The sequence below is a fragment of the Lissotriton vulgaris genome, chromosome 11, assembly GCF_964263255.1.
Source record: "Lissotriton vulgaris chromosome 11, aLisVul1.2, whole genome shotgun sequence".
In the NCBI taxonomy this organism is placed as follows: Eukaryota; Metazoa; Chordata; class Amphibia; order Caudata; family Salamandridae; genus Lissotriton; species Lissotriton vulgaris.
In genome coordinates this window covers 206,534,613-206,550,349 of record NC_141699.1, presented here as the reverse complement: position 1 = coordinate 206,550,349, position 15,737 = coordinate 206,534,613, and positions in this window count along the sequence as shown.

Genomic DNA, 15,737 nt, shown 5'->3' with positions numbered 1-15,737 from the left:
TTCCTCCCCTCACACTTTTTAAATCATTGTAAAGCCAAGTGCTTGCATCTGGGTTAAAATTCACATCCACTGAATGAAGTAGGAAGTCACCTTAGTGCTCACCTGTCCCGGACTGAACCAGGTCAACCTGTGGCCTGAGAGGAGCAAAACCTAAATAATAAACATTGCAAATCGATGAGCTGCCTGCCCACCCTAGCAACAAGTGTTGTGTTCTGCCCCCGGCAACAGCATCTGATGTGGCAAGAGAGTACATGGACCACATGCCACAAACTCAGAGCGACAATTCCCCTGTTGCTTTTTGTCATAGATCCATGCACACCTCAAAGCAACATGCACTTTGCCATGACTGGTGCCGCTCAAACGTTAGAGCCCAACTTTAAATCAGAGTGGTCAGTTTATTTATTAATTTATTTTGCAGTTTTAAATAGCGCAAACTCGACCCGAAGGGTTTGGAGCACTTTATATGAGCACCAGTTACATTACACAAGGACACATTCATGTTTTGGTAGACACAGGGAGATTAAGTTATTTGCCCAGAATCACAGGATGTTGAGCCGGCGCTGAGACTCGAACCTGGTTCCCCAGCTCCAAAGTCAGCAGCTGCCACTGTTCTTGATATATTTATATCCCTCGGCCTTGTTCGGTGTTCAGCGATTATCTGAAATAGCTCTCATTCCTGTGTGGGGGAAGACTGGAACCAGAAGCAGGCACAATGGCTGGAGGGGAAGGGCCTCTTCTGTATGAACTGAGGTCCAGGCTGCCTGCTGCTGCATCAGACAGAATGCTAAGGAAACACAACATTGCACCTGGCATGAGTAGGACCTGCCTTATCCAGAGGAGAGGTAAAGGATAGCATTTCTGTGCATTACTGTGAGGAAATTTAGATAGATTGCAACTACTATAGCTGTGAGCCAAGGTGGCCTCTGAGTCTAAACAAGCAGCACGGACCCTGACAAGTGTGATGGCCCATGTGCATCTGCAATTGCTGCTACATCAATATTCCCTGAGCAGTGCAGATGAGAAGCACGCGTGCCCATAATGTCTATGCCCTCCACGTGCCTTATTGCCCGAGCTCCTCTGATGAGAAACGTGAGGAAACGTGCACCTCGATGATTGTATCACTGCTGTGAAACTTCGTCACACTATCGACAATGGTGAGAAGTATGAGGACCTGTGCGCCTTCGACATTAACTTGCATCACTGGTCCATTCCACCGTGAATAAGATCACCCTCATCAAGATGCCTGTGGCGTTTCAAACCCAATTTCTCTTTGAAAAATAATTTTGAGTTGTTTCCAGAAAGCATTGAGGATAGAGAAGTATATTGGGAGCGGAACTTGTGTTTTTTTCTTTTTTTTTTTTTATTATAAGCCTTTGCCCAGAAAATGGGGAATCGCCACTAAACTTTACAACACATTTAGAGAATGCCCCTTATGTGACAGGGGTCTATCATATTTTGAAGTGCCGAGGAGAATTGGCATCTCTTGGGTAAGCAGCAGTGAGCCACGAAAGAGTGGCATAAAACAGTAGAGAAAAGGCAGTTATGCCACAAAGAAACACAAACATCTATATGACTATAATTTGCACCCTTCAATTTCCCTACAGCTACTATAGGAGTCACCCCAGCTTACCACGCCTGCTACATACACAGAATTAAAAAGCCACAATCTGAAGCCACAAAAAAAACCAATTAACTGAAAGCTCTTTAGATGAGTTCCACACACAGTCATCTCGATCATAGCCCTACCTCACCTGTCTCTTAGCATTTTAGTCTAGAGAAACCCATGATATTTTAAAAGCTTTCAAGCTACCTGCTAACTGGATTCCCTTCGAACAAAGGAAAACCATCACCCACGCCCTCATCATTAGCAGACTGGATCATGGCAACACGCTCTATGCCGAAATCAACAGGAACCTCACCCGCAAACTCCAAAACATCCAGAATGCCTCTGCCAGACTAGTCCTTAACCTATGGCACCACTGTCACATCACCCAACACCTAAGGGAGCTACACTGGTTCCCCGTCAAGAAGAGAATCACCTTCAAGCTCCTCACCCATACTCACAAAGCCCTCCTCAACACCGGTCCCATCTACATGAACAACCGCCTCTTGTTCCACGCACCCCAAAGATCCCTCCGCTCAGCCCAGCTATCCCTCGCGAAGGTGCCGCGCATCAAGAAGACCAGAACAGGAGGCCACTCCTTCTCCTTCCAAGCGGCCAAAGCATGAAACACCCTCCCTCTCCACCTTCGCCAGACACCATCTGTCTCCAAGTTCCTGAGGGGGCCACAAGACCTGGCTCTTCAACAAATCACAATGAGCTTCAGTCTCCCACACGAAACCTGGTGAGCCCGGGAAGACCTCAGGACCTGCTTGGCCCCTAGGCATCTCCGTGAGTGCCAAGGAGCTGCGTACGCACCCCCCCCACTCAACGCCTTGAGACCCTTCTGGGTGAGTATCTGCGATTAAACTTTTGATTGATTCATTGATACTGCTGTCTTTCTGAAATTTGCCTTGAGGAGGGTTCCAGCCCCCAGAACCAAGAGTTGAAGTTTCTACAATGTATTGAAAACAAACATTTTGCGGTCGATTCCGATTCGGGAAAAAGCGCTCTGATTAGCTGTACGGAGCGTTTTTCCCATACGAATCGTACACCTACAATGTCCCCGTACGTACGAGCAAGTACAATCCTAACCCAAATCGCCACTCCGTATGACTCGTACCAAACACCGTACAACTAGAAAGTACATATGGATTGTATCCAGGTGATGCGGTACGCTACGTCCGAACGTAAATAGGCCGCTCTTTCCGGACCACGTAGTACGATCCGTGTTGATGACACTCCGTACGGCCCTTTTGCTACGGGAGCTGAAAACAGCTGTAAAAGCAGAGTCCGGCCCGAACCGCACCCCGGTACGCGACATACACAACATGAACCCCATCGTCCGTGTCATCCCAGTCCTGTACGCCTACGACCTCGTACATAGAATTGTCTGAGGCTCAACTCGGACAAGACCGAGATCATGACCTTCGGCAGGCTCTCCCCTGAATGGTCCCCCATCTGGTGGCCTGAAAAGCTGGGCCCCCCACCTGTCCCAGTGGAAAAGGCCAGAAACCTGGGAGTGGTCTTTGACAGCAAACTGTCCTTTGACCTCCACACTAATAAGGTTGTCTCCTCATCATTCTTTATTTTGAAAAAAATTAAGAAAATACTGCCTTACCTCCCTACCTCAGCCGGGAAAACTCTGGTTTCCACCTTAGTTTTCTCAAAAATTGACTATGGTAACGCTCTCTTTCTACATACTCAGAAGCGCGTCCTAATGAAGTTGCAGTCTATCCAGAACGCGGCTGCAAGGATCCTCCTAAATATCCCCCGCCGCAAGCCCACCACCCCGGCCATTCGCCACCTCCACTGGCTGAGAGTCGAGAGCCGCATTAAATTTAAGGCCCTCTGCATTGCCTATAAAGCAGTGCATGGCATAGGACCCAGGTTCCTCACCGAAGCTTTTCAACCCTACACCCCCAAGAGGCAATTAAGATCGGCAAACACCAGCCTCCTCCCTGTACCGCGTACCAGAACTGTCACATGGGGAGACAGGCGATTTCTGGTGGCCACTCCAAAACTTTGGAATCTCTTGCCACTGGCCATTAAGACCGCCCCTAACCTGATGAGCTTCCGCAGGCTCTTAAAAACTTGGTTGTTTAACCAGTAAGACGATGATTGATTCCAGTGGCTCCACAGCGTCGAGACACCCCAGGGTATTTGTTGCGCTATAAAAATCTCGAAAATAAATAAATAAATAAATAGAAACCGACGATGGTGCAGACCGTGAGTACAACGTACCGCAACAACGGAAGTATACCTGTACGGTGCGCCACACGCACACATCCGACATGTGCACTTGGAGGTCCTGAGGTCTTCGGTGAACCATGCGGCTATCTTGTTGTTGTGATAGGTGGCGGAGGTCTTGAGTGTGGTGAGGGTGTTGGCGCAGTCGTTGATCCACTGTTTGAGGTTGAAGGCAGCGGTTCGGGGTAGGTGTGGTTGGCGGGTGGTCCCAGGTCGAGGGTGGCGGTCAGTTAGTCCACGGTGGCCTTGCACCAGCAGCGGCGTGGCATGTGCTGTGTGCGGGGGCATTGTGGTGGGTTTACTGAAGATGAAGTGGAGGCATCTGTGGTCTGTCCAGTGGTGTTCAGTAGTGTGGTTGAAGGAGACGTGTGGAGTTGCGGAGAAGATGGGGTCCTGTGTGTGTCCAGCGGTGTGGGTGGGTGTCGTCACGAGTAGTTTAAATCCGAGGTTGACGAGGTTGTTGATCAGGGCAGTGGAGTTTGCATCATTGTTGTTCTCAAGCTGAAGTTAATGTCCCCAAGGAGGATGTAATCCATGTAGCCGAGGGCGTGCGTGCTGATGAGGTCAGAGATGGAGTTGATGAATTGTGGTTGGGGTCCAGGTGGTGTGTCGATGAGTGTTCCTCTGAGGGTGTTGTTGGCGTCACTGTGGATCTGTATGTGCATGTGCTAGGCGGTGGGGAGGGTGTCATTGGTGTTGGTAGTGACTCTGGGAGTGTTCATGTGGATGATGGCGATTCCTCCTCCCACTCTGTTGGTGCGGTGTCTGCGGGAGATCTTATAGCCTTCTGGGATGGCTATGGCGATGTCTGTTGACAAGGTGGTGTTCAGCCTGGTCGCCGTCAACAACACCAGCCAGCCCAACTACAGCAACAACCTCTACACAGGTACACAAACCAGACTCCAGGAGTACTTGTGCAAATCCTGGGTGCATGCACACAACTCATCCTCACCATCCCCTGCTACTGCCACATGACCGTCAACCTGAGATACCTACAATAGTCCCACAGTCAACTGCAGGTTCACCTTCATACTCATCAGCCACACTCAGTAGGCACTCCACAGGCCCAAGCCAATAAACTAATATGAACATCTACCATCCAACACCCCGTTGCCCACAGTCCGTCCGGCCACCCTTGGCCTGGGAACCATTCATCACATTCACAGTACAACTGCATGCGGCTAATAGTTCTCATACCTGAGAAAACAGATCCTGGTGCTCCCTCCGTGGACACCTACATATTAGCAGGGGTGGTGTCGTCTGCCACCTCCTGGGTGCCCGGCGACCCTTGTCCCTCATTGTCAGACAGGCTCTGTTGTGGATTATGAGCAGGGCTCTGAGCTGTCTGCTGGGATGTGGCGGGAATGGGTGTGGTGGTTGGCACAGATGTATCTGATCCAGCTGCTACACAGGTTTGGGATCCAGAGGGGCCAGGCTGGTTGGGGTCATCCATGGTGTGTTGAGAGGCGTCGCTGTCGGTAGGGTCAGGGTCCTGCTGAGCCTGGGACTGGGATCCATCTCCCCCCTGGTTGGGGTAGTTTCCACACATTGCCCTGTGGGTGTGAGAGACAGACACTGTTAATGCACTATCATGCAACATCCAATTTTGTTATCCATTTTCGTTAGCACTGTTCCACCTGCTTTGGATTGTTGTCATTGTTCACTTGTGTATGGGTATGTTGTGGGATCAGATTGACATGTGCTCAGGGGTCATTGACATGTTTGATACTGTTTACGATGACTGGCACAGCCATTGCTGTGGCTTGTGTCGCCAGCACGACACAGATCCAACTGTGCTCTGTGTGCCCCAATCTGCAAAATGCAGCGTCAATCCTTATGCCTGGTTCAAGCATGCACAGGGTTTAAATGCCGCATGTTTATGATAGAGACTGAGTGGAATTTTTCTGATTTCAGTCAGCAACTTTTGAGAGGTGTTGCTGTGCCGTGACGGCCACCCACTGCCAACCCCCCTGGACCAGTACACCGACTTCTGGCACAGGGCTTTAGAAAGTGGCATTTCTCCAAGATGCATCACCTTGTCAATACCCAGGTCCATGGTGCTACTTAAGTGCATCCACAGCGTCCAAAAGCTGTGGCAACAGGATTGTGTGAGAGGCACAATGGACTTGTGATTCAGCACTGTGCATTTTTTGCTTGGATGCATCAACAGATCAGTATTTGTTTTGTTGTGTTACATGACGATTGTGACAGTGGTGCACTCCATTGCCTGTCCCCTGGAGCTCAGTTCCTGTAAGGGGTGTGTGTCACATGCCATGCTAGTAGTTTGAGTGTGATTTGCAAGTGGGCGTCCCTCGTGGTGTGTCTGTCCCCCCATCAAGCATGCTGCCATGATAGTGGTTGTGAGTTCCTGTGCAGGATATCTGACCTTGTCCTGATGTGAGTGTTTGCACTGGTCACAGGAGGGCCTTGTGCTGCCTTCACCAGGGCCCAGTGTCAGCTATATTGTTAGTACTTTCACACTCCCTGTGCATTGAGCATGGTGCATGGGTGTGTACCTAGGCCATATGGGATGAGTGCTGCCTTCTACCCTACATCTTGCACCCTCTCACCCTCTCTGTTCCAACCTTCTGGCACTCCCCTTGCACCCACCCCCATACTGTTAGTCACTGCTGGGAGTGATGGCCACCCACCCACATACCACCCCCATACTGTTAGTCACTGCTGGGAGTCACATCCACCCACCCCATACTATTAGGCACTGCTGGGAGTCATGGCCACCCACCCACATACCACCCCCATACTGGTAGGCACTGCTGGGAGTCCTCAGCACCCACCCACATACCACCACCATACTGTTAGGCACTGCTGGGAGTCATAACCACCCACCCCCATACTGTTGGGCACTGTTGGGAGTCATAGCCACCCACCCCCATACTGTTGGGCACTGTTGGGAGTCATAGCCACCCACCCACAAACTGTTAGGCACTGCTGGGAGTCATGGCCACCCACCCATATACCACCCCATACAGTTAGGCACTGCTGGGAGTCATAGCCACCCACCCCCATACTGTTAGGCACTGCTGGGAGTCATAGCCACCCACCCCCATACTGTTGGGAGTCATAGCCACCCACCCCATACTGTTGGGCACTGTTGGGAGTCATAGCCACCCACCCACATACTGTAAGGCACTGCTGGGAGTCATGGCCACCAGCCCACATACCACCCCCATACGGTTAGGCACTGTTGGGAGTCATAGCCACCCATCCCCATACTGTTAGGCACTGCAGGGAGTCATAGCCACTCACCCCCATTCTGTTAGGCACTGCTAGGAGTCATAGCAACCCACCCCATACTGTTAGGCACCATTGGGAGTCATAGACACCCATCCCCATACTGTCAGGAACTGCAGGGAGTCATAGCCACCCACCCCCATACTGTTAGGCACTGCTGGGAGTCATGGCCACCCACCCACATACCACCCCCATACTGTTAGTCACCGCTGGGAGTCATAGCCACCCACCTACATACTGTTAGGCACTGCTTGGAGTCATAGCCACCCGCCCCCATACGGTTAGGCACTGCTGGGAGTCTTCTGCACCCACCCACATACCACCCCCATACTGTTAGGCACTGCTGGGAGTCATAGTCACCCACCCCCATACTGTTCGGCACTGCTGGTTGTCCCCCCATGTTACATGAGTTGTTTGTATACTCACCAGGCTCCACGGCTCCTTCGATTCTGTGAACTCCCACCGGTGGTAGCAGGGCCATGACTTTCTCCTCCCAGGGATGGTATTGTGCAGGTCTGCGGGGACCAACACCTCCAGTGTGGTGTGCATGGGCGTAGTCTTCGTCCATCTTCCTCTTGACTATCCTCCGCAGATCGTACCACCTGGCCGGGCAATCCCTCCTGGTGCGCCTGATGGGTGCAACAGCATTGACCTTATCGACGATCCTCTCCCACAGGTGTGTTTTTTCAGCTATGCTGGTCTGTCTGAGCAATGCACCAAACAGCTGAGGCTCAACTCTGATAACTTCATCTGTAAGGATCTCCATCTCCGGGTTAGTGAGCTTTGGATTCTTTGGTGTGGTCATGGTGTGGGGTGTATGTGATTGGGGAGGTGATGGTGTGTATGGATGAGGGTCTGATTGTGAAGGGGTGGTGTGGGTGTGAATGAGATTGGGTGTATGTGTGAAGGTGTATGGGTGCAGTTGTTGGTGTGCTGTTAGTGTCTTTGCGCAAATAGGTATGTTGCAAAGGATGATGGGTTGTATGCTTGGGCCCTTTTATTGGTCCATTTGTGGGTGTGGCTTATTTAGAATTTTTGGTTGGTGTGTTATAAGGGGTGGGTGTGACTTGGGGCCTCTGTTTGCCTGTTTGGATGGGGCCAGGACATTGTTTTCCAATGGTGTGTACACAGGAGACATGTTTTGTGGGGTTGTGCGACTCGTTTGCACCCTCCTTGTGCTGGTTTCGGGGTTCGCGTGCGCTTTATTAGTGGGGGTGTGCGGTTCGTATTTGTTGGTGCTGCTGGCTCATATGGGACGTTTTTGGAGTGTTTGCTTACGCTTTATTGAGTGGTGTGCTGTTCGTATTTGTTGGTGCTGCTGGCTCATTCGGGACGTTTTTGGGGTGTTCGCGTATGCTTTATTGAGTGGTGTGCGGTTCGTATTTGTTGGTGCTGTTGGCTCATACGGGACGTTTTTGGGGTATTCGCGTATGCTTTATTGAGTGGTGTGTGGTTCATATTTGTTGGTGCGGCTGGCTGAAACAGGCTGTTTTTGGGGAGGGGGTTCGCGTACGCTTTATTGAGTGGTGTGCGGTTCGTATTTGTTGGTGCTGTTGGCTCATACGGGACGTTTTTGGGGTGTTAGCGTACGCTTTATTGAGTGGTGTGGTTCATATTTGTTGGTGTGGCTGGCTGATACGGGCAGTTTTCGGGGTGGGGGTTCGCGTACGCTTTATTGAGTGGTGTGCGGTTCGTATTGGTGCGGCTGGCTGATATGGGATTTCGGGGTGGGGGTTCGTGTACGCTTTATTGAGTGGTGTGTGGTTCGTATTTGTTGGTGCGGCTGGCTGATACGGGCCGTTTTCGGGGTGGGGGTTCGCATAGGCTTTATTGATTGGTGTGCGGTTCGTATTTGTTGGTATGGCTGGCTGATACGGGCCGTTTTCGGGTTGGGGGTACGCGTACGCTTTATTGAGGGGTGTGCGGTTCGTATTTGTTGGTGCGGCTGGCTGATACCGGCCCTTTTCGGGGTGGGGGTTCACATACACTTTATTGAGGGGTGTGCTGTTCGTATTTGTTGGTGCAGCTTGCTGATACAGGCCGTTTGGGTGGGGTTTCGCGTACGCTTTATTGAAGGGTGTGCGGTTCGTATTTGTTGGTGCGGCTTGCTCATACACAATGTTTTCCGTACGAATCATGCTTCACGCGCGACTACGTTTGCCCATACAAATCGCGTACTCGGTCCCCGGTCTGGATCGTACATGTTTGGTCGTACGGCATGTTTACAAATCATACGGTTTGAGTTCCGACGCTATTTCGTACGGGTCTTCGATTATGGTTCGTACGGTTCGCTGATATTCGGACGTATTTTCGGGTTACGGATTGTACTACGCAGTTCGGACGGTCTTTTTTCATTCGTACGGAGAAGGCTACGAATACGAATCGTACAACGATTTTTTCTCCCGAATCGGAATCGACCCCTTTGTGTAAATAATTAATGTTCCAATCAATCAATCATCTTTATTTCGCAATTTCATATATAGCATAGAAAGTATAACACACAGTCAGTAGCACTATATAAAAAGAAGCTAAAATACTCTGTTAATAAAATCCACGAGTATTTACATTTCATAAACATATGTTAAAAAAGTATAGACTATTCTACAAATTGACTTACCGGTATAAATAACGTTCCATTCTTTTCCAGCCCCTGGTGTTGATAGTCACATTCAAAGTCTTTTTTGTTCACAGCCGAAGTAGGCCTTAAAAATGATCAATACAATTAAAAACAAAACCTTTACTTTAAAATTCACAACAAACTTTAGTATTACAAACAGATAAAAATACAAGTAATCATTAAGATTCAACAATTTGAAGACTACAAATGAACCAAATGTTTATATTTGGATTGGACTGACTGGAAAAGACAAAGAGTTCCCATGTGGAGTCCTGGATATTTTCGACAAGCCTCAAGAGTTTAATAATTGACCCCTTAACGAGGGATAATCAATTACTCTTTAATGTGTACCAGGTCAAATTGTTGCCCCATCAAGTATTCAAGAGCCTTAACCAAGGGAATCAACCTGGTAATGCAAAGTCATGTTACTTTGATTTGACAGAAAATAAGTGAGAAAGAGAGAATGCATTATTTTTCAAAAAACCTCCCAGTAGACATTTTGAACATGTAAAAAATATAATATAAGTTCACAATGCTGCCTGGAAATGCCTGTGGGTTTTCCTGAAGTAAAATGTTGGTAAACACAGAGATCAGAGATATTTATTATTGGTTAACTGTAAAGTTTGAATCAACATCAGTCAAAAGGGCTGAAAGCCCCTTTCTAATGCAATGCAGCAATCTGAAACCTTGGAACTATTTTTAAGTTAGCAGGTCTTCCTGATGAACTGACGAAGAGCTTCTTTTAAGTGCCTGAGTTCTCGTTGGACTGATAGTCATTCCTAGGAATAGGAAGGCTGGTCCCTTGACTCCACATACAGATCCATTGAGATTTTCTTCCATGCCATTAGAAACGTAGGTTGGCCTCTTCTGTGGGCGAGTGCCTGCAATCATGGTGGTGAAGACATTTTAGCTATATTGCCCTATACCTCTGTGTAGGATGACTAGAACCTCCCAGGGACCATAAAGAAACTCTTGAAAGCCTTGATATGTACAATGTGTTGTTGAAGCAACATAGCAGGAGTGAGGTACAGGCAACGGACAACCGTAACTCAGAAAAAGAACTAGTGGAAACCCAGAAGTCTATGTGAAGTTAAAGAGCCCATTTTAAAATATCAACTTGAACCAACTCCCACTGGAGTTATGTGAATGATTGCCCTTAATTTAAGTCCCAAGGTGATATTAGTCACTCAGCTTGAGCACCATTTCAAGTCACCCTTGTCCTCCCATGGTTCCACTAAACAGAGAATATTTTTCTAAACTTTCCCTATCTTCCATGGACTTTCATGAACACCCATTGCAAAACATTGCAGGGTGTTATTTCTGTTTTTCCTTTTCAGTGAACTCTTCTACTTTCTCCAGAAACATTATATTAGATTATAGTGAACATGTTTCTTCATTACTTTTAGACATATTATTTTTTGGACATTATGTATATTCTTTTTCTCATAATCAAATTGAACATGTGCTTGCTTGTTTCTGTTTCCTCAATGCCTCTGGTAGGGTTAGATTTGTGCTGGGTTTGTTCTACCTAAATCCGTACCTTAAATATTTCTTGAAGGTTTTTTACCTACTTCTGATTGTGAACAGCTTGGCTAGTGTTTTGTTGGAGGACAGCTAAAATGTTAAAGGTGGTCCTCCATTACACCTCTGCCAGCCAGTTCCTTGCACTATTCACCTAGAAAAAGTGAAAACCCATGGACACTCACTGCTCCAAATGGTTGGCATTAAGGGCGGCTTAAAACAATTTGCATTTAATAAAGTATTGAGCAACACTTTTCGAAATGTATCTCCACAAGATTACAACCGGATTATAAAGTTCTCTGCAAAATTCATGTTGATTGAAATATTTAGATAGCAACTATCCCATATCATCCACTATGTTATACCAGGGGGCACTGTCATTAGCGAGAGTAGGATAAAGTTACTATTGTTCTTGTTCTTTTTACTGACCACCAGTAGCTCATCTGAAACCCTTGGACTGAAATTCAGAGTGGCAAAGTCTCAGGTTAAATATTTCACTGGGGCATTCTAAATTAACTGAGCAGGTCTGTCTGCGTAGCTCCGAGGTAAGTGGGTTGTACCCATCCGGCTCAGTGTGGAGCCAATCCAGATCGCTGGGGAACAATGGGTATAGAGGAAGTTTCTTTTCCACTGGAGAACCCTGAATAAACAACACGTTTACTCATGGTTTCTAGAGGCCTGGATTGGCTCCCCACTGAGGCAGGCAGCTGCAACTCACTTTCCTTGAAGCTTCGTATACTTGATGCATTAATTTACTTTTAATGCAAGTTCCACCACTTGGCTCCACCTTTACCATCTAAATTGAATTGCTTCTTTGTTGTAATGCTTCCCTGTGTGAATTACTTTTTTGCATTGAATCAAACTGCGGTCCTGATGAGGGCCTCGCTAAATTTCTTGCACAGGAGTACACAACGTTCACTAATTCATTGTGAATTGTGGTGACCCTTCCAGGTCGCTCCACCCACCGCACGGCCCCCGTGTGCTGGCCTCCACCGCTGCTCCTGACTGCCGCCTCCTTCGCACTCTCTCCCGCCTTCAGACCCCCGCCGCTGCTCACCTGCGGCCCCGCCCCCTTCCTCTGCCTCGATCCCCATTCGCTGCCTCCCAGCTGCTCCTCCCTCCCAGGTGTCCACATATAGCTGGGACCGCGCGGTGGTGAACTGTGACCCTTCCAGGTCGCTCCACCCACCGCACGGCCCCCATGTGCTGGCCTCCACCGCTGCTCCTGACTGCCGCCGCTGATTGCCTCCAGGGACACGCCTTCAGGGCTCCCCCCTCGCCGCCTCCTCCGCGCTCTCTCCCACCTTCAGACCCCCGCCGCTGCTCCCCTGTGGCGCTGCCCACTTCCTCTGCCTCGATCCCCATTCGCCGCCCCGCTCCCGCCTCCCAGCTGCTCCTCCCTCCCAGGTGTCCACATATAGCTGGGACCGCGCAGTGGTGAACTGTGACCCTTCCAGGTCGCTCCACCCACCGCACGGCCCCCGTGTGCTGGCCTCCACCGCTGCTCCTGACTGCCGCCGCTGATTGCCTCCAGGGACCAGCCTTCAGGGCTCCCCCCTCGCCGCCTCCTCCGCGCTCTCTCCCGCCTTCAGACCCCCGCCGCTGCTCCCCTGTTGCCCCGCCCCCTTCCTCTGCCTCGATCCCCATTCGCCGCCCCGCTCCCGCCTCCCAGCTGCTCCTCCCTCGCTCCGCCCCCCCACTCTCCATTTATGGCAGAGTCCGTGCGTGCGCGCAGCATCCACGCGCAGCGGGCGCGCCGATTGTGTGCCGAAGGCACGCCAAAGGCAAGCCCGTCTGCGCCGGTCCGCGCCTGGACCGCGCCCAGTGCCAGGACCCCTGGCCCCCACCGATGCAAGACGACCCGACAGACCTACGACGCCACCGCCCTCAACGCACTCAATGCCCGCCAGAACCCCGCCTGCTGCTGAGCCGCCCCGAAACGCATCCACGGACCCTTCAGCTGCAGAGCCTGCAAGTTCACCTGCCTCCGAACCTGCACCGCACCCGCCAAGCCAAACACCAGCAGCAACCTCAAGTGCATCCTGCTCAACACCCGCTCCGTCCACAGACACGCCGTGGAACTCTGGAACCTGCTCGACACAACATCACCAGACGTCGCCTTCCTCACGGAAACCTGGATGAACACCTCCTCGGCCCCCGACATCGCCATCGCCATCCCAGACGGGAACAAGATCATCAGGAGGGGCCGCGTCAACCAGACCGGAGGAGGCATCGCCATCGTCCACAAGAACACCATCCGCATCACGACCGACTCCAACGACACCTTCGCTGCCGCCGAGCACCTCCACTTCCAGATTCACACCGACCCAAAGACGACCCTCAGAGGCACCCTCATCTACAGACCCCCGGGACCACGCACACAATTCAGCGAAAACATCACAGACTTCATCAGCCCACACACCCTCCCCTCCGCCGACTACATCCTCCTAGGGGACCTCAACTTCCACCTGGAGAACAAAAAGGACCGTAACACCGCCGCTCTGCTGGACAACCTCACCAACCTCGGACTCAAGCAACTGGTCAACACCCCCACCCACTACGCCGGCCACACGCTTGATCCCGTCTTCTCATCCAGCAAGCACATCACCTTCAGCCACTCCACCGGACTCCACTGGACCGACCACAGCTGCGTCCACTTCAGCTTCAGAAGAACCACAACCCACCACCACCCGCAACAGGTTCCTCACAGAAGCTGGAGCAAGATCACCGCCGACCAGCTCACCACCTCCCTCAGCCAGAACCCAACCACCAGCACAACGGACCCCAACGAAGCAACCCTCAACTTCACCCAGTGGCTGACCGCCTGCGCTGACGAACTCGCACCACTGAAGAACCCTCCCAGCAGACCCAGAAGCAAGAAGGCCTCCTGGTTCACCGACGAACTCCAGGACTCCAAGAAGACCTGCCGCACCCTCGAGAAAGCCTGGCTCCTCGACCAGACCACTGACAACATGACCGCCCTCAAACACGCCACCCGCAAGCACCACCAGCTCATCCGCACCACCAAGAAGAAATCACTGAAGGAACGACTAGACAACAACGCCCACGACAGCAAGGAACTCTTCACCATCGTCAAGGAGTTCTCCAACCCCAGCACCAGCAACAACGGCATCACTCCCTCACAAGATCTCTGCGACTCTCTCGCCTCGTTCTTCCACCGCAAGATTGCCAACATCCACAACAGTTTCGGCGCACCACCCACGCACCCAACCGTCGAACCAACGCCCCCCACCGCCACCCTGTGCACCTGGACCACGGTGACCACTGAAGACACAGCCCGCACGATGAACACCATCCACTCCGGATCTCTGAATGACCCCTGCCCCCACCACGTCTTCAACAAGGCCAACTCCACCATCGCACCGCAACTCCGAGACGTCATCAACACCTCCTTTGACACCACCACCTTCCCGGAGAGCTGGAAGCATGCCGAGCTCAGCGCCCTACTGAAGAAACCAACAGCGGACCCCACCGACCTCAAAAACTTCCGCCCCATCTCGCTCCTTCCTTTTCCTGCCAAAGTCATCAAGAAGATCGTCAACAGACAGCTTGCCGCCCTCCTCGAGACGAACGGATCCCTCGACCCCTCGCAGTCCGGTTTCAGAGCCAACCACAGCACCGAGACCGCCCTCATCGCAGCAACCGACGACATCCGAGCCCTGCTTGACAACGGGGAAACAGCAGCACTCATCCTCCTGGACCTCTCCGCAGCGTTCGACACTGTCTGCCACCGCACCCTAATACAGCGCCTCAGCAACATCGGCATCCAAGAGAAGGCACTGGAGTGGATCGTCTCATTCCTCGCCGGAAGAACACAGAGAGTCCGCCTCCCCCCGTTTCGATCCGAGGCCACCGAAGTCATCTGCGGCGTTCCGCAAGGATCATCACTCAGCCCCACCCTCTTCAACGTCTACATGAGACCTCTTGCCGCCATTGCACGCCAACACAACCTCAGCATCATCTCCTACGCCGACGACACCCAGCTGATCCTCTCCCTCACCAGAGACCCCGACACAGCCAGAACCAGCCTACACGAAGGGATGAAAGATGTCACCGAGTGGATGAAGAACAGCCGCCTGAAACTGAACTCAGACAAGACGGAAGTCCTCATCCTGGGACCATCGCCCTCCGCCTGGGATGACTCCTGGTGGCCCCCAGCCCTGGGCAACGCTCCCAAGCCAACAGACCATGCACGCAACCTGGGATTCATCCTGGACTCCTCCCTCTCAATGACCAGACAAGTCAACGCCGTCACCTCATCATGCTTTCACACCCTACGCATGCTTCGCAAGATCTTCCGATGGATCCCAACCGAAACCAGGAAGACGGTCACCCAGGCCCTCGTCACCAGCCGATTGGACTACGGAAACACCCTCTACGCCGGAACCACAGCCAAGCTGCAGAAAAGACTCCAACGCATCCAGAACGCCTCTGCCCGACTCATCCTGGACATCCCCCGACGCAGCCACATCTCCG